Raw genomic sequence first — 13,038 nt, forward strand, 5'->3', positions numbered from 1 at the left:
ATGTACTTTCATTTTGTAGTGAATATTAAAGATGGATTTGAGCTATGACATTTATTATTTGTAATATGAGAGTAACGTGGAACCTATTCAGACTTTAATAGGGCCAGTGGCACACTAAAACCTCTTCAGCCTTTCTTGTGAGACAGCCAACTTTCCAGAATGCCAGCATTCACATTTCCACTTAGCAGAGATTCAAAATGGCAGCCCCTCTTGTTTTTCCCATCTGCAAAAAAAAGAAGAAAGGCTGAACTTCTGTTCCTGCTGTTCAGGAACAACAAACCTATACTTTCCAGAAGTTGTTAGACTTCAGCTCCCACCAGCCTCAGCTGGCATGGCCAATGTTAAGGACCACAGGTTCTCCCTGCCTGCTATAAATGAACACTGCCACCATTTCAGGACCCCGATCAACTAAGAATATTAACTTATTTTCTGGCTACAGCAGTGGGTAAGGAGCACCTTCTGAGCAATCTTCCAGGGATGAGCCAGAAGCAAATGTGGGTAGTACAACAAGTGTGGATTATGCCTTTGGACATTCTGTTCAGGCAAGCAAGAGGCACTGTTGGAGTTCAAGCCAGACAAAAACACTTGAACAAGGGTTGAAGTAGGGCTGTTGACTGTGATGGCTGGTGGGAAAGGATAACCTGGAGGGAGTCCTGAGGGTCAGGTAATGAGACCTGCATCTTTGAATACCACCCTTTCGTACTTGAGTTGTTCTTTGGAGTTTCAGGGGGACAATTATTTTTTAATGTTACAGTTTGTGTGCTCTTATTTTAATATGTAAGACACCTTTGAGAAATTTTTATTCAGAAAGGTGGCGTATAAAGGTTTTAAATAAATAAATATTCTGTTGCCTTTACCAGCTAAGTAAAGGGATGGGACTGGGCTCTAAATTTTGAAAGTTTTGAAGTGTCTAAACTGAATTTGAAAAGGAATTTTAGTTGCCTGCTGAATCCTAAGTTTCAACATTTTGAAATATTTCCACCTGTGCAAAAGTGGAGGACAAGAAGAGTTGAAAGGCATGGTATTTGACTTCCAATTTTATTTTATTTTATTTTATCAGAAGTCAACCTGCTTTCTTCTCTTCCTCTTAGACGCACACAGCAACTCCTTTCTCCCTGAACTGTATGCTAATAACCTTTTTTTTCAATTATACTCCCTATAGAATATCTCTATTGTTTTATGTACGCAAGAAGTGTTGTTAAATTTTAATCTTTCTCGGCTCCACAGCAGGCAACTTAGAATCTCAGCACAACTGTGCATTCACTTCTCCTCTGTACATTCATAAATTCTTGCAATAGTAAAAGCTTCTAAGTAAGTTAAATATCTTTAAATCACCTTCTTCCCCCATATCCTTGCTTGTTTATTTATTTTGCTGCATGCCAGGAGGTTAGTTCCATTTCATTTTAATTTTTATTTATTAAGCGCTCCCTACATGTAGATTGCAAAATCCAAGCCTGTTTTGTTGTGTCTGGATTAGGAAAGCACCACCTGCTGATTTCTTTCCCCTTTCTCATTTGTGTAAAGCTAGGCGGGTGCTACATTATCCCAAAGGCAGACAAGACTTATCTGTCACTTGCAGAACTCGTCTAATGTATGTGTCAAGGCTCTCAAGAACACTGTCTCAGCGATAGAAATATAATGGGTAGGAATATGGATGGGTGGGTATTAAATTAAATGTCAACTCTGACCTTTAGAGGTCAAAGACTCAAAGGCTGGGGATGACAGATGCATTTTTGAAAGTCTTTCAAGAGATTTGACAGTGCACTGCAGAACTAGCTTTGCAGCAATGTGTACTCAGAGGAAAGTCGCTTGAGCTCAATGCAGTCTCTTGGACGGCCTGTTTTCCTGGAAAAGCACACAGACTTCACTGAGCAGAGGCGGTTTTAGGGTGGCACAACTGGTGTGGCCGTACTGGGTGCCACACTGCAGGGGGCACTGCAACAATGCTCTAGAACAGTGTTTCCCAAACGTTTTTGGGCAACGGCACACCTGTTTACCGGAAAAAAATCTCGCGGCACACCACCATTAAAGCCCCGCCCCGTGACGTCAGCGCGCAGCGTCACGCCGGGAGGGACGCACAAAAGTGAAAGTTTTTTCCCTCCCCCTTGCCGGGGTGGGAGGAGGCAGCAGAGCGAGGGACTGAGGGACGGCGGCAGCTGAGGCGGCGGCGGCTGTTGTGGTGGTGGCGGCGATAGCGGGCGGAGGAGGGGGCGGCGGCGGGGCTTGAGGAGCCGTCGCCGGGAGTTGCTGCTGCTGTTGTTGCTGCTGCTGCCCGGACATGCCGGCCTCCTCCTCCTCCGCTGTCTCGCGCTCCTCCCTTTTGCGCGCGCTGCCCCGCCGCTCGGCACCACCACCGCGGAGCCACCCCCGGCTCGACGCGGATCCTCGCCGCCGCCGCCTCTCGCCGCCCGACTCGCCCGCCTCCCTCCCACAGCACACCAGCCGATGTCTCACGGCACACTAGTGTGCCGCGGAACACCGGTTGGGAAACACTGCTCTAGAAGAGAGCATTAGAGGCAGGGGGCTCTCAATCACACATGGCACCACTGAAATTTGAGAGCCCATAGTTCGCCACTGTATTGAGAGTACCATAAGCAGATTAGTGAACACTGACACACCTAAGAGGTTGTGCCAACAGGGCTATGTAATGAGGACTGCAGTTTATTGAGTTTTAAATTGTGGGGAAATGCACACACACATGTACCAAAGTATATACTCTCACCGCTTTGGCTTTTGGTCTACCTAAAGGTTAAAATCACTGCTTGTACACCAATCTCTGTTTCCATCACCAATAAACCATTGCACTACACTTAAGAAGGCATAACGTGCATGTTCTTTCCTTGATAAAGGTTATCTCAATTTAGAAGAAGAAAAAGTCATGTAATACATGAACAATTTTTGTCTTTTCCAGTAATATCATTCCCAAGAAGTAGAGCTTGTGTCACCTTATGGAATCTCCATGACCTTAAGAGGATGCTATTGCCATCAAAATGCAATATTAATTAGATCAGTTTCAGCATATCTTATTAGATTTGGAACCACTACAAGTAAAGATTGCATGGCTTCAGGCGAAATCTGACAAACTATCAAATAGGTCAACTACAGAGTCTTCCCTTAGACCACAAGGACTAATGTAATGTTTGATCTTGATGGTGCCTTTTCCACAAGTGCTAATTAGAATAATAGTAATTTCAACCTTCATTTCAAATCTCCACCTTGGTTCAAAGGAAGGCCTTAGTTTGAATCTGTCAGCATACTTCTTAATTATGCAACCTGCTAAAAAGCTGAGCTAATTAGGAATTGCGTATGCCTATAGACACAAGCTGCATCAATGCATTCTCCCAAGGGGCTTTGTCTTTTTTTTCTTTCTTTTTTTTAACAAGATCATTTTCAGCTATAATTGGGCATGCACACACAAAAAGTGGTAAATAGGAAATTAGCAAACATTTAAGGCACACTAAGGAGCTAAACAGATTGTGTGGTGGAGGTAGGAGAATCTGTGCTGTTTAAAACGATTTAAGATAACTAAACCATCAAGTGAGAAATGATCATAATTCTCAATTGCGGTTTTTAAGAAAATAGGTATAGAAAATGTTTTGTTTTGTTTTTTTAACCAGGGAAATGATAGCACATATTAATGCAGCAGACATAACATGCCTGTGCATTTTATCATCCAAACAAGGATTTGGCAGAGGAGGGATATCACTTTTTATTCTGAAACAATGTATTTAATTAAATCCCATTGAAATTAATACAATTCTGAGCCAAAGGGTTTCATACACTACAGATGTGCTCTAGATCCATCTGACCCAAATTACAGCCTTGGAGTGTTCGTAGTGCACAGAATCTTCCCAGATTCTTCTTTCCATCTTCTAGCAAGAGGTTTAAGTGCATATTGGATTCTTGATTAAAATTTGCTAAGAAGCTGTTATGCTGTGAAGAGAAACTGTGTTCTACCAAAGCAGCTCTGCTCAACAGGGCTTTTTATCTCCTATTTGCAAGAACAACATCTTTCCTTTACAACCACCATAATAAAAAAGTCTTCATTTCCACTAGCTAAGAATGTGTGCATTTAACTGATTATGCTGCTTATCAGGACCTAGGTCCTTTCAAAGAGTCTCACAATCAAAAATTATTACAAACACAATGAATGACGTTACCAATCTAATCATAGGAACCACATAGCAATTGGAAATATTTAAAAGCTTAAAAGCTAACATGGCAGCCTAAAAACAAAAATAGCACGGGGGAAACCCACCCCAAAATAGCAAATATAATTATTGCCAGCCTTTACCATCAAATATACTAGTAATAAAAACAAGTTTAAAAACACCCCAGCTACGTAATCAAAGGGGGAATGAAAAAGAAATGCCTTTAGGACCTACCTAAAATAATATAGAATGGGACAAAGTATGTCTTCAGGTGGTCCTTGATGGTGGCAGAAGCAAGAGAGTGCTTTCTTTCTGCTCCTCAGTCCCACTTACAAATCAAAGATTGTGACTTCCTGATTGGTACAAATGTATAAAACAAACATATAGAATCATACTTGCCCATTTTTTGCATGTATCTCTACAGCGACTTTCCAGAAGTTGGTTGTGTTTGTTCTTTGTTATCTTCAAAAGAATTTAAAAAAATAAAAAGTGAATATTGTGAAATGCATTTTTTTAATAAGAACACAAAGATAGAAGACCTTTCCTGCTGCTTATCCCCTATTATTTGTCCATCACCCACTTTGGGCTTCATTTAGTTATCACAGCTAGTGGCCCCTGATAAACTTCTCCCATTCCTTTCTAAAGGCATCCATAGAACAGGGAGGACATTGTATGTCTATCAAGCCCCTTATGCATGTCTTGGGTAGCTGATATGATGTAGCAGTTAAATATCCAGAAAGTCTTGAAACTTCAGCACAGGAAGTCTTGTTGTTGTTGCTGTTGTTGCTGTTGTTGTTGTTTTGTATTTTAAACAAATCAGGAGTTGATAAATTATTCAGCCAGAATGAACCTTGCCAGCGCCCCCCTTGAACACAAAGCAAATTTGATTCAAGTTAAATGTGTTTTTGACTAATGGTTTCTGCCTGCATGATTTATCAGTGTAATGTGGACAGGGTATGGCAGCAGATTGGTACGGATAATTTTTGCATTTCTAGGCTTACGTTCTGCATGCCTAAGTATGGAAGTTTAGGGAATGATACATTTTAAAAAGATTGCCCAACTGGGAGGGGGGTCGATGGCGTGCCTTGGTTGGAGGGAATATGTGTGTCTTCCTCCCCCACCTTCACTGAAAAGCAATAAAGGAGAGCGATTTCTTCTGTTTTCCTCAGCAGTGGAACCCATCTGTGGACTTGAGAGTTGAAAAATCAGAAAACACATTAGAGTTAAGCGAGACTATTAAATTACAAACCACGAAAAAAATTGTCATGCAGTACCATACAGAGAGGTACTGATGCACTTATGCATTCATTTAAACAAGACATTAGACCACCGGCAAAGCTGTACAACTCCAATATAAGAGACACTACGCTCTGCAAACCTAAAGAAATTAGCAGCACTTTGACTACAACTGAGGACTCACATCTGGGGCAAAACTGGACAAGGCAATAGGAAATCTGCAAATGAATCACTGGAAAGTTCTTTTAAAAATTAAATGCAGCTGCTGAAATCCACCCACACACAAAAAAAAAAATGGTCTGCAGCACAGGAGAAAGGGAATTAAGCCTTTTTTCCAGTCCAAATATCCCCCTATGAAGCTTCTTTTTTCTAGATCCTATGCAGCAGCCTTGATCAAAACAAATTTTAAATTAAAAAAGAAATATTAAAATTGGAGATCCAGTCAGGCCTCCCCCAGATTCACATCCAGTTTTGCCTTAACTCTGAGGTGGCAAACCTACATCTAGGCAGAGCCACTTCAGAATATCGGTGGGACAATCAGATAGAATACATCTCCGTACCAAAACAAAAAACATCCATGTAGAAAATAGTGTTTCAAGGAGTACGGTTCTAATCAAGTTTCTTCACAATATCCTATATTTCTACAAGCATAGAGGCTTTTTGAATGAAGGAGCATTCAATCCTTCCAGCCGCTCTTTGAGGTGAGGCAGCTCAGAAACTGTGCTCAGAGAGAGCCATTAAACTTGGGCCAGGGCACCCAGCAAACTCCAGATCTCAAAAGCTCATTCAGGAAAACATAAAGCACTACAATTTCAAAATAAAAAAATTCCTTCCAGTAGCACCTTAAAGACCAACTAAGTTAGTTCTTGGTATGAGCTTTCGTGTGCATGCACACTTCTTCAGATACCATGAAGTGTGCATGCACACGAAAGCTCATACCAAGAACTAACTTAGTTGGTCTTTAAGGTGCTACTGGAAGGAATTTTTTTATTTTGACTATGGCAGACCAACACGGCTACCTATCTACTACAATTTCAAAGTGATACATTTTATTGAATTTATTGAGGCTCCAATACTTTGGCTACCTCATGAGAAGAGAAGACTCCCTGGAAAAGACCCTGATGTTGCGAAAGATTGAGGGCACAAGAAGAAGGGGACGACAGAGGACAAGATGGTTGGACAGCGTTCTTGAAGCTACAAACATGAGTCTGACCAAACTGCGGGAGGCAGTGGAAGACAGGAGTTCCTGGCGTGCTCTGGTCCATGGGGTCACGAAGAGTCGGACATGACTAAACGACTAAACAACAACAACAACATACCCAAAAGTCTCAGAGCAGTTTATATGGTTTCAGTATGTATTTGTTTAAACACATGGGACAAACACAGGTACAGTGGTACCTTGGGTTAAGAACTTAATTCGTTCTGGAGGTCTGTTCTTAACCTGAAACTGTTCTTAACTTGAAGCACCACTTTAGCTAATGGGGCCTCCCGCTGCCGCCGTGCCGCTGCTGCGTGATTTCTGTTCTCATCCCGAAGCGAAGTTCTTAACCCCAGGTACTATTTCTGGGTTAGTGGAGTCTGTAACCTGAAACATCTGTAACCCGAGGTACCACTGGATATAGATAAGTTTAAAGTGTGTACCCCAAAATATAATCATCTGGTGCTTCCAGGTGACCTGGTTACTAAGCATTCATCCTGATTTGTTTGCAGGAAGATTAGATGATGTTGACTATTTAATGAACATTATCTTTGAGTTGTTTGCGGAGAGGCTAGATGATGTTGCATCAAAGCAAGTGTTATGCCACACTATCCAATGTGTTTTCCAATTGCTTTCCTTATCACAAGGAAGCATGTTGAGCAGAAGCAGGTTTGTTTGTTTCCCACCTTTTCTCCAAGGAGCTCTCCATGGCTCTCCCCCTCTTCATTTAATCCACACAACATGTCTGTGAGGTAGGTTAGGCGGAGAGACAGTGACTGGCCCAAGGTCATCCAGCGAGCTTTATGGGCTGAGTAGGTATTTGAACTTTTGTCTTTCAGCGTCTTGTCAAACTCTTCACCACTGCATTCATCCCAATTCATCCCGCTGGGTTATGGTGCAAGGGCTCCAAATCACCTTTCATCGTGATACCTGAATTGGCCAGTATGTGATTGACTTTCACCTGAAAATGAAACCGTCTGGAAGCGGCTATGCAGGTCATTGGGGAGCTGTGGTTGGCTGCAGCTTCCTAGTGTAGAATTTGCTAAGTTTGCCTGTGTACAACATGCAAAACAGCCCCTGAGGAGCTGCCAACACATAATAGATGGGTTTAATGGGCTTAAAATGCAGCTGAGGTTATTTGATAGCCACTGATACTTTAGCTTATGGTTGTACATACAGGAGCCAAGGTAAAGTAACATTGAACCATTTGTATGCTGATCTAATCAAATGTGAAACAAGGCTGGTATACAATCGCATCTCCCACCCCACCCCCAACCGCTTCAATTTCAATCCTTATTTTGCTTTGGTCTCATGCTTTCTATCTGGAGTAAAATAAATGTCCATCCGACACAAAGGTCTGCATAGAAAACTTGTTTTTCTCTTCATTCATTGTAACTAACGGGAGCCCTTCACTCTGCCTGAGCCCAGTCGATCAGATAAAAAAAGACTACATTGATTTTCCAGAAAAGAAAACATTTAAAAGTTCTGTTATCCTGAGCCTTAAAAAAAATCACTGTGAGTTTCTATTTTCTCTATCTCTGTCTGGCCTGTCAGATCTTATAATAAAATAAATGGGCAAGGGGAAAAAGGTTCTCTCAACCTCTCAAAAACTTTAACAAACCCAAGGAGTGTCATAGGGCCAGAGGGTGGGGGGAGGCAGGGAAGCTTAGTGTGGTGCTAGAAATTTGCTCTTGTGACATGGCTGAAACGTCACTCTGAAACAGAGAGGCTATAGCAAATATCGCAGAGGTAATAAATAAATAAAGCTTACAACCGCAGCAACAAAATGCTCTCATGGCTGGATTGAAATTGATTTTGTATTGCGGTGCAAACCTAGCAATAACGGTATGTGTTTCTTGTTGTCTGAACCGCTGATATTGCTTCTGTCTCTTGTCAAGCTAAATGTTGCCCCTTGTTCCATCAGTGGCCCAACCTTAGCAACCCACCTGTCAAATTGGTGCATCGTCATCTTGCGCATAGTCATAAGCGTCTTTTCTTCATGCTGACCTTAGAGAACTCATCAGCATGGACCCCAAGGACTGCCTTAAAGCTCTGTCTTTTGTGTTTTTGACATGGCGCCTATATAGCATAGAAACTTGCCCTGCTTCCCATGGTCAGCTTCTTCCCAGTTAGCTGATTGCTGATCTGTGCCAGTGGTTTTCAACCAGTGAGCTGTGGCACCCTGGGGTGCCTTGAATGATGGTCAGGGGTGCTGCGGGCAAACCTGGCCTCTGTCCCTCTTTCCTTCCCTCCCTCCTCTGATGCCTTCTCACATCTCTGCCTCCCAAAGGCTTGCACAGCTGTTTGTGGCAGCAGCCCTGTCTACATGCTCTGCAGGTGAATGATGGTTCTGGGGCTGGCCAGGGGGTTGTGGCATGTGTTACATCAGTACAGTCAATTACAACATGCTTTACTTCCTAGAGTGGACAGAGGCAGGGGAAGTGTAACTTTCCTGTTCCTCCTGTAAGTAACTCAGCAGATGAGTGTGACTCTATAAAAGCAGTGTCACACAGCCATTTTGTCTCTGTTCGATTCAACTCTCAGTTAAGTCTCATCCATTTTGCTGTCTGCTGGCTCTCAGCCAGCAGCACTTGGGCCCATAAAAGATGTAAGCCACATTATATGTTTGTAACCTGAAGCTTAAAGCCTACCTTCTAGGATGTGTACTGTGAACAACTTGTAAGTAAACTTATTGTTATACTTTTAAAAATAGGATCGTGAGTCTTTATTAAGAGGGAGAAAAGGACACACCAGGAGTAATCCATCTGGGCAAACCAAATTGGATTAGTCGTCTTGTAAAGATTCAAACGAATCTATCAACTAGCTTCTGTGAATATAGAGGGGATTCGCTATGCTACATCACTCATTAGCATGAGCGAAGGAAGGATAATACCTAACAAATATTTCCTTGCCTATTATCCTAAACATACCTACAGGGCCGCTGGTTGCCAGAAGCTGAGGCGGCCTTGGAATAAGCAAGCAAACAGGCAAGGGAGCCCAGCTAGCCTGTCAGTCCTCCAGCCCTTGCTCTTGGGAACAGACAAGTGGGAGGCCAGGCAGGCAGGCAGGCGATGCACTGGCCTTTCTTGTGCTTGCTGTGTGCAAGGCCTGCCTGGGAGCTGAGTGCTTTCCCACCATGCAGGCCTGGCAGCGCCTGCTGTTGCCACTGCTGCTTCCCAAGGTAAGGTGCTGGCCTCACATTCACCTTTGGCCTGTCTCCATTGGGCTGGGGGCATCCTATTCTCAGGTTTCTTTGGGGCAATGTGAGGAAGTACCAGTCTTTGGGGCAGGGTGGGCAGCTCAGAGACCAGGCGCAGCGGCAGCGGCTGCCGAGGGCACTCCCAGGGAGAGGGGAGGAGGCTGAGGGAACACTCCACAAGGGAGGGTGTTCAAAAAGGGGTGAGAGGCTGCCACCTCTGCAGGCAACGGGTTCTAACTAGGCTCCTGAGCTCCACAGGGGTGCCGCAGAAACAATGTAGTTGGTCAACGGAGATATGGACTCAGAAAGGTTGAAAACTTCTGATCTATGCCATTGTTGTTATCTATGACTACTTTCATGATTCCAATTCATCCCCAGACAGCATAGGGCAGCTCACCAAGAAAGATCAAAGCCAAGAGTAAGCCCTACATTAATCTACAAACCACCAGACAAAACCTCCAAGAAAGCAGGAATGTATCAGTCCAATCCAACTAGATGGCCCATAGATGAATACTGATTATGCAGGCAGCTAAGTGTTCCTTTTATGGTTGTGGTGGGGAACACCAGGCCCTCTTGCCTTCTCTATCTGGCTCCCTCTCACACAACCACACAACTTTCTCACTTTCTCTCTCTCTCGCTCTCTCTCCCACAAATACACGCACACGTCCACAGCATAAATGGCCAAATCTGTTTCTCCCAACTTGTAACCTGATGAAGCTTCTCCCATTCATCTTGCTCCCTGTCACCGGTTTTTCATTGCTTCCCCCACAGAGTTCAAAACATTGTACACAAAAATTGTGTAATAAAACAATGCAATTGACGAAGACCTTTCCGTACACACATGGTTCCATACATTACCTTCTGGGTTTCCCTCACCTTCATTTCTTAATAATATTGTTCTTTTTTTGTGAAATAGCCTGACAATGTCTTGGTAACTCTGATATTAGTATACATTACAAATGCATTCTGGAAAACAACAACTCCAAAAAAAGAAGTCTATAAATAACCACTGGTCCTCTATCATTTACATCAAAGATTAGAATTTTATTAAACAGAGACAAAAAGACTTACGGCTTGCTCCAATATACACACAGGCATTTTTCTTAATTATTCCCGAAGTTTCAAACACCATCCTTCTCAATTTCCCTGGAGTATACAGACAAGAAGCAGCAACTTTTCTTTTCTCTCTTAAAGAATTCTTCCTGGCTTTTCATCTAGTATCAGCATCAGTGTCTCTGCATGCTGGTTCTTCCTATTTCCTATATTCTCTGGGGGAAATGGTATAATGGCATTGTGCTGAATACGTTAATGGAACAAATATGCTGTTTTTAAATGAATGCTCAACTGCAATGAAAACCAACAAGCTCTCCTAACAATTTGCACCCACAAAAATATGTTTCCAGCATTGCCCACTTAGCTCCAAGTAAACCCAAGATTTGTCATAGAATGACCTCTTGCTCTTCCTCAGTCACGTCCAGCTCAAACTCAAAATGAGGCCTACCTTTCACCCCTCTTGCTAGCCTTTCCTAAGGTTGCCATATTTCAAAAAGTAAAATCCCTGACACCCGCAAAGTTGTTGAGTTTTAGGAAACATCCAAAATTCTTGAGCTTTTATGAGGAAACCTAACCCAATCACTAGCCCCAAAATAGTTATTTATACCAGAAAGCCAGGACATGTCAGGAATTTTCATGACATATGGCAAGCCTAGCCTTTCCTGACAGTCACCTACAAACTGTATGTAACACACACACACAAATACAAGCAAAAAAACAAAACAAAACTGAGAGGGGTGAGGGGTGAACAATAGAAGAGCTCTCTCGCAGACAGACAAGCAGGCCAGCCTACCTGCCTGCCAAACTGACTGCATAACTTGAAGACACATTTTTATGTCCAGAAGCCTTATTATGAACGTAAGCAGCTGTCTTATACTGACTCAGACAAATGGTCTGTCTGGCTCAATATTGTCTACATTGCTGGCAGTGGCTCCCCAGGGTTTCAGACAGGAATCTCGCCAACCCTACCTGAAGATGCCAGGGATTGAACCTGGAACCTTCTGAATGCTCTACTATTGAGCTATATCCCTTCTCCTTCATTCAAGTTCCAGAGCCAAGCAGGCATAATGAGGGAGCCAGTAGGAGAGTCATCCTGCCATCTACTCACTTCCCACCTTCAGGTGTACAGGTTTTGTGTTTGTTTGTTTGCTTGCTTGCTTGCTTGCTTGCTTGCTTGCTTTTGCTTGAATAGCAGGATGGATGGATGGAATTATAAGGGGAGGGAAAGGGCTTTGCAAGCATTTGTAGGCAACACTTAAATATCCCTTGAGAAGCAGGAGTATTTCTTCATATCTGCTTTTCTCCTGTGCTTTGCTGAAGGCCAACTTGGAAGAGCATAGCTAGAAAACAAGATAAAAGATCTGTCCTATAAACCAGTCTGTGTGAGTCCTTTATCTTAATAAAAGATGATACCAACAGTCCTTCTGGACTGATTTTTCTTCCTTTCTTCCTTTTTACAACTAGCGGTCATGGCACATGAAATAAAGCTACCAGCAGCCATGGCCTTTTCAGACAGAAGGAGCCTGTCTGAGGAATGGCCCACTGGAAGCCAAGAGTTTGAGCTCTATATAAACCTGGCCCTGCACGAAGAAGTGAGACTTATCTTACTATGAGCTGGATAGAAATAGATGTACTAGTGTGGAGCTAAGCACTGCTTCAACATTGCCGGTTCTGATTATAGCTTTGGATGCCAACTGCTTCCCAGAAAACAGTGGAGAGAGAGAAATAAGAAGGACAAGGGTTAGATTCTTTTGTCACACCTTAGGAATTTTGATGGTCACATGTAATTTTGGAGACTTGGATGGTCCCCTGATCAACAAAGAACTGAGTATAGCGCAGTGGATCACAAGCTGTAAAGCAATAGCTCCAAGAGTGCAGTCTTACTTTATAGCTTGGGTAACAGACACTTCCAAAACCATGCAAAAATCTCAAATGAGTAAAGGTAATAAGGGGAAAGCCACATAAGGCCATCCCTACCATTAGGCACAGTATGTAGCGTCAGTCACCTCAGGTGGCAGATGCTAGGAGGTGAAGACAGAACTGTGCCTGCTATGTAGTCTGCCCATAGGAATAGGTGACTGTTAATATTGTTTTCTATCTGTTTCTCATAATTTCAATCTTAAATTCAGATCTCCATATTTCCACTTCATTGTCATTTCTTAAAAAAAACAAAAACTCCTCTCTAAAATTCATCAGCATTT

The 13,038-nt window shown here is 42.8% G+C and overlaps 1 long non-coding RNA gene across 1 annotated transcript in view; it reads left to right on the forward strand.

The window, feature by feature from the left end:
* Positions 1-543: 543 nt before the first annotated feature.
* The window catches only part of LOC308585910, a 38,271-nt gene continuing 25,776 nt past the window's right edge, over positions 544-13,038 (forward strand). Inside the window, exon 1 of the long non-coding RNA XR_014007673.1 lies at positions 544-664. This is a non-coding gene — a long non-coding RNA (uncharacterized lncRNA). The remainder of the gene's footprint in view (positions 665-13,038) is intronic.

The sequence above is a fragment of the Podarcis bocagei genome (genome assembly GCF_964188305.1).
Source record: "Podarcis bocagei genome assembly, chromosome: 4".
In the NCBI taxonomy this organism is placed as follows: Eukaryota; Metazoa; Chordata; class Lepidosauria; order Squamata; family Lacertidae; genus Podarcis; species Podarcis bocagei.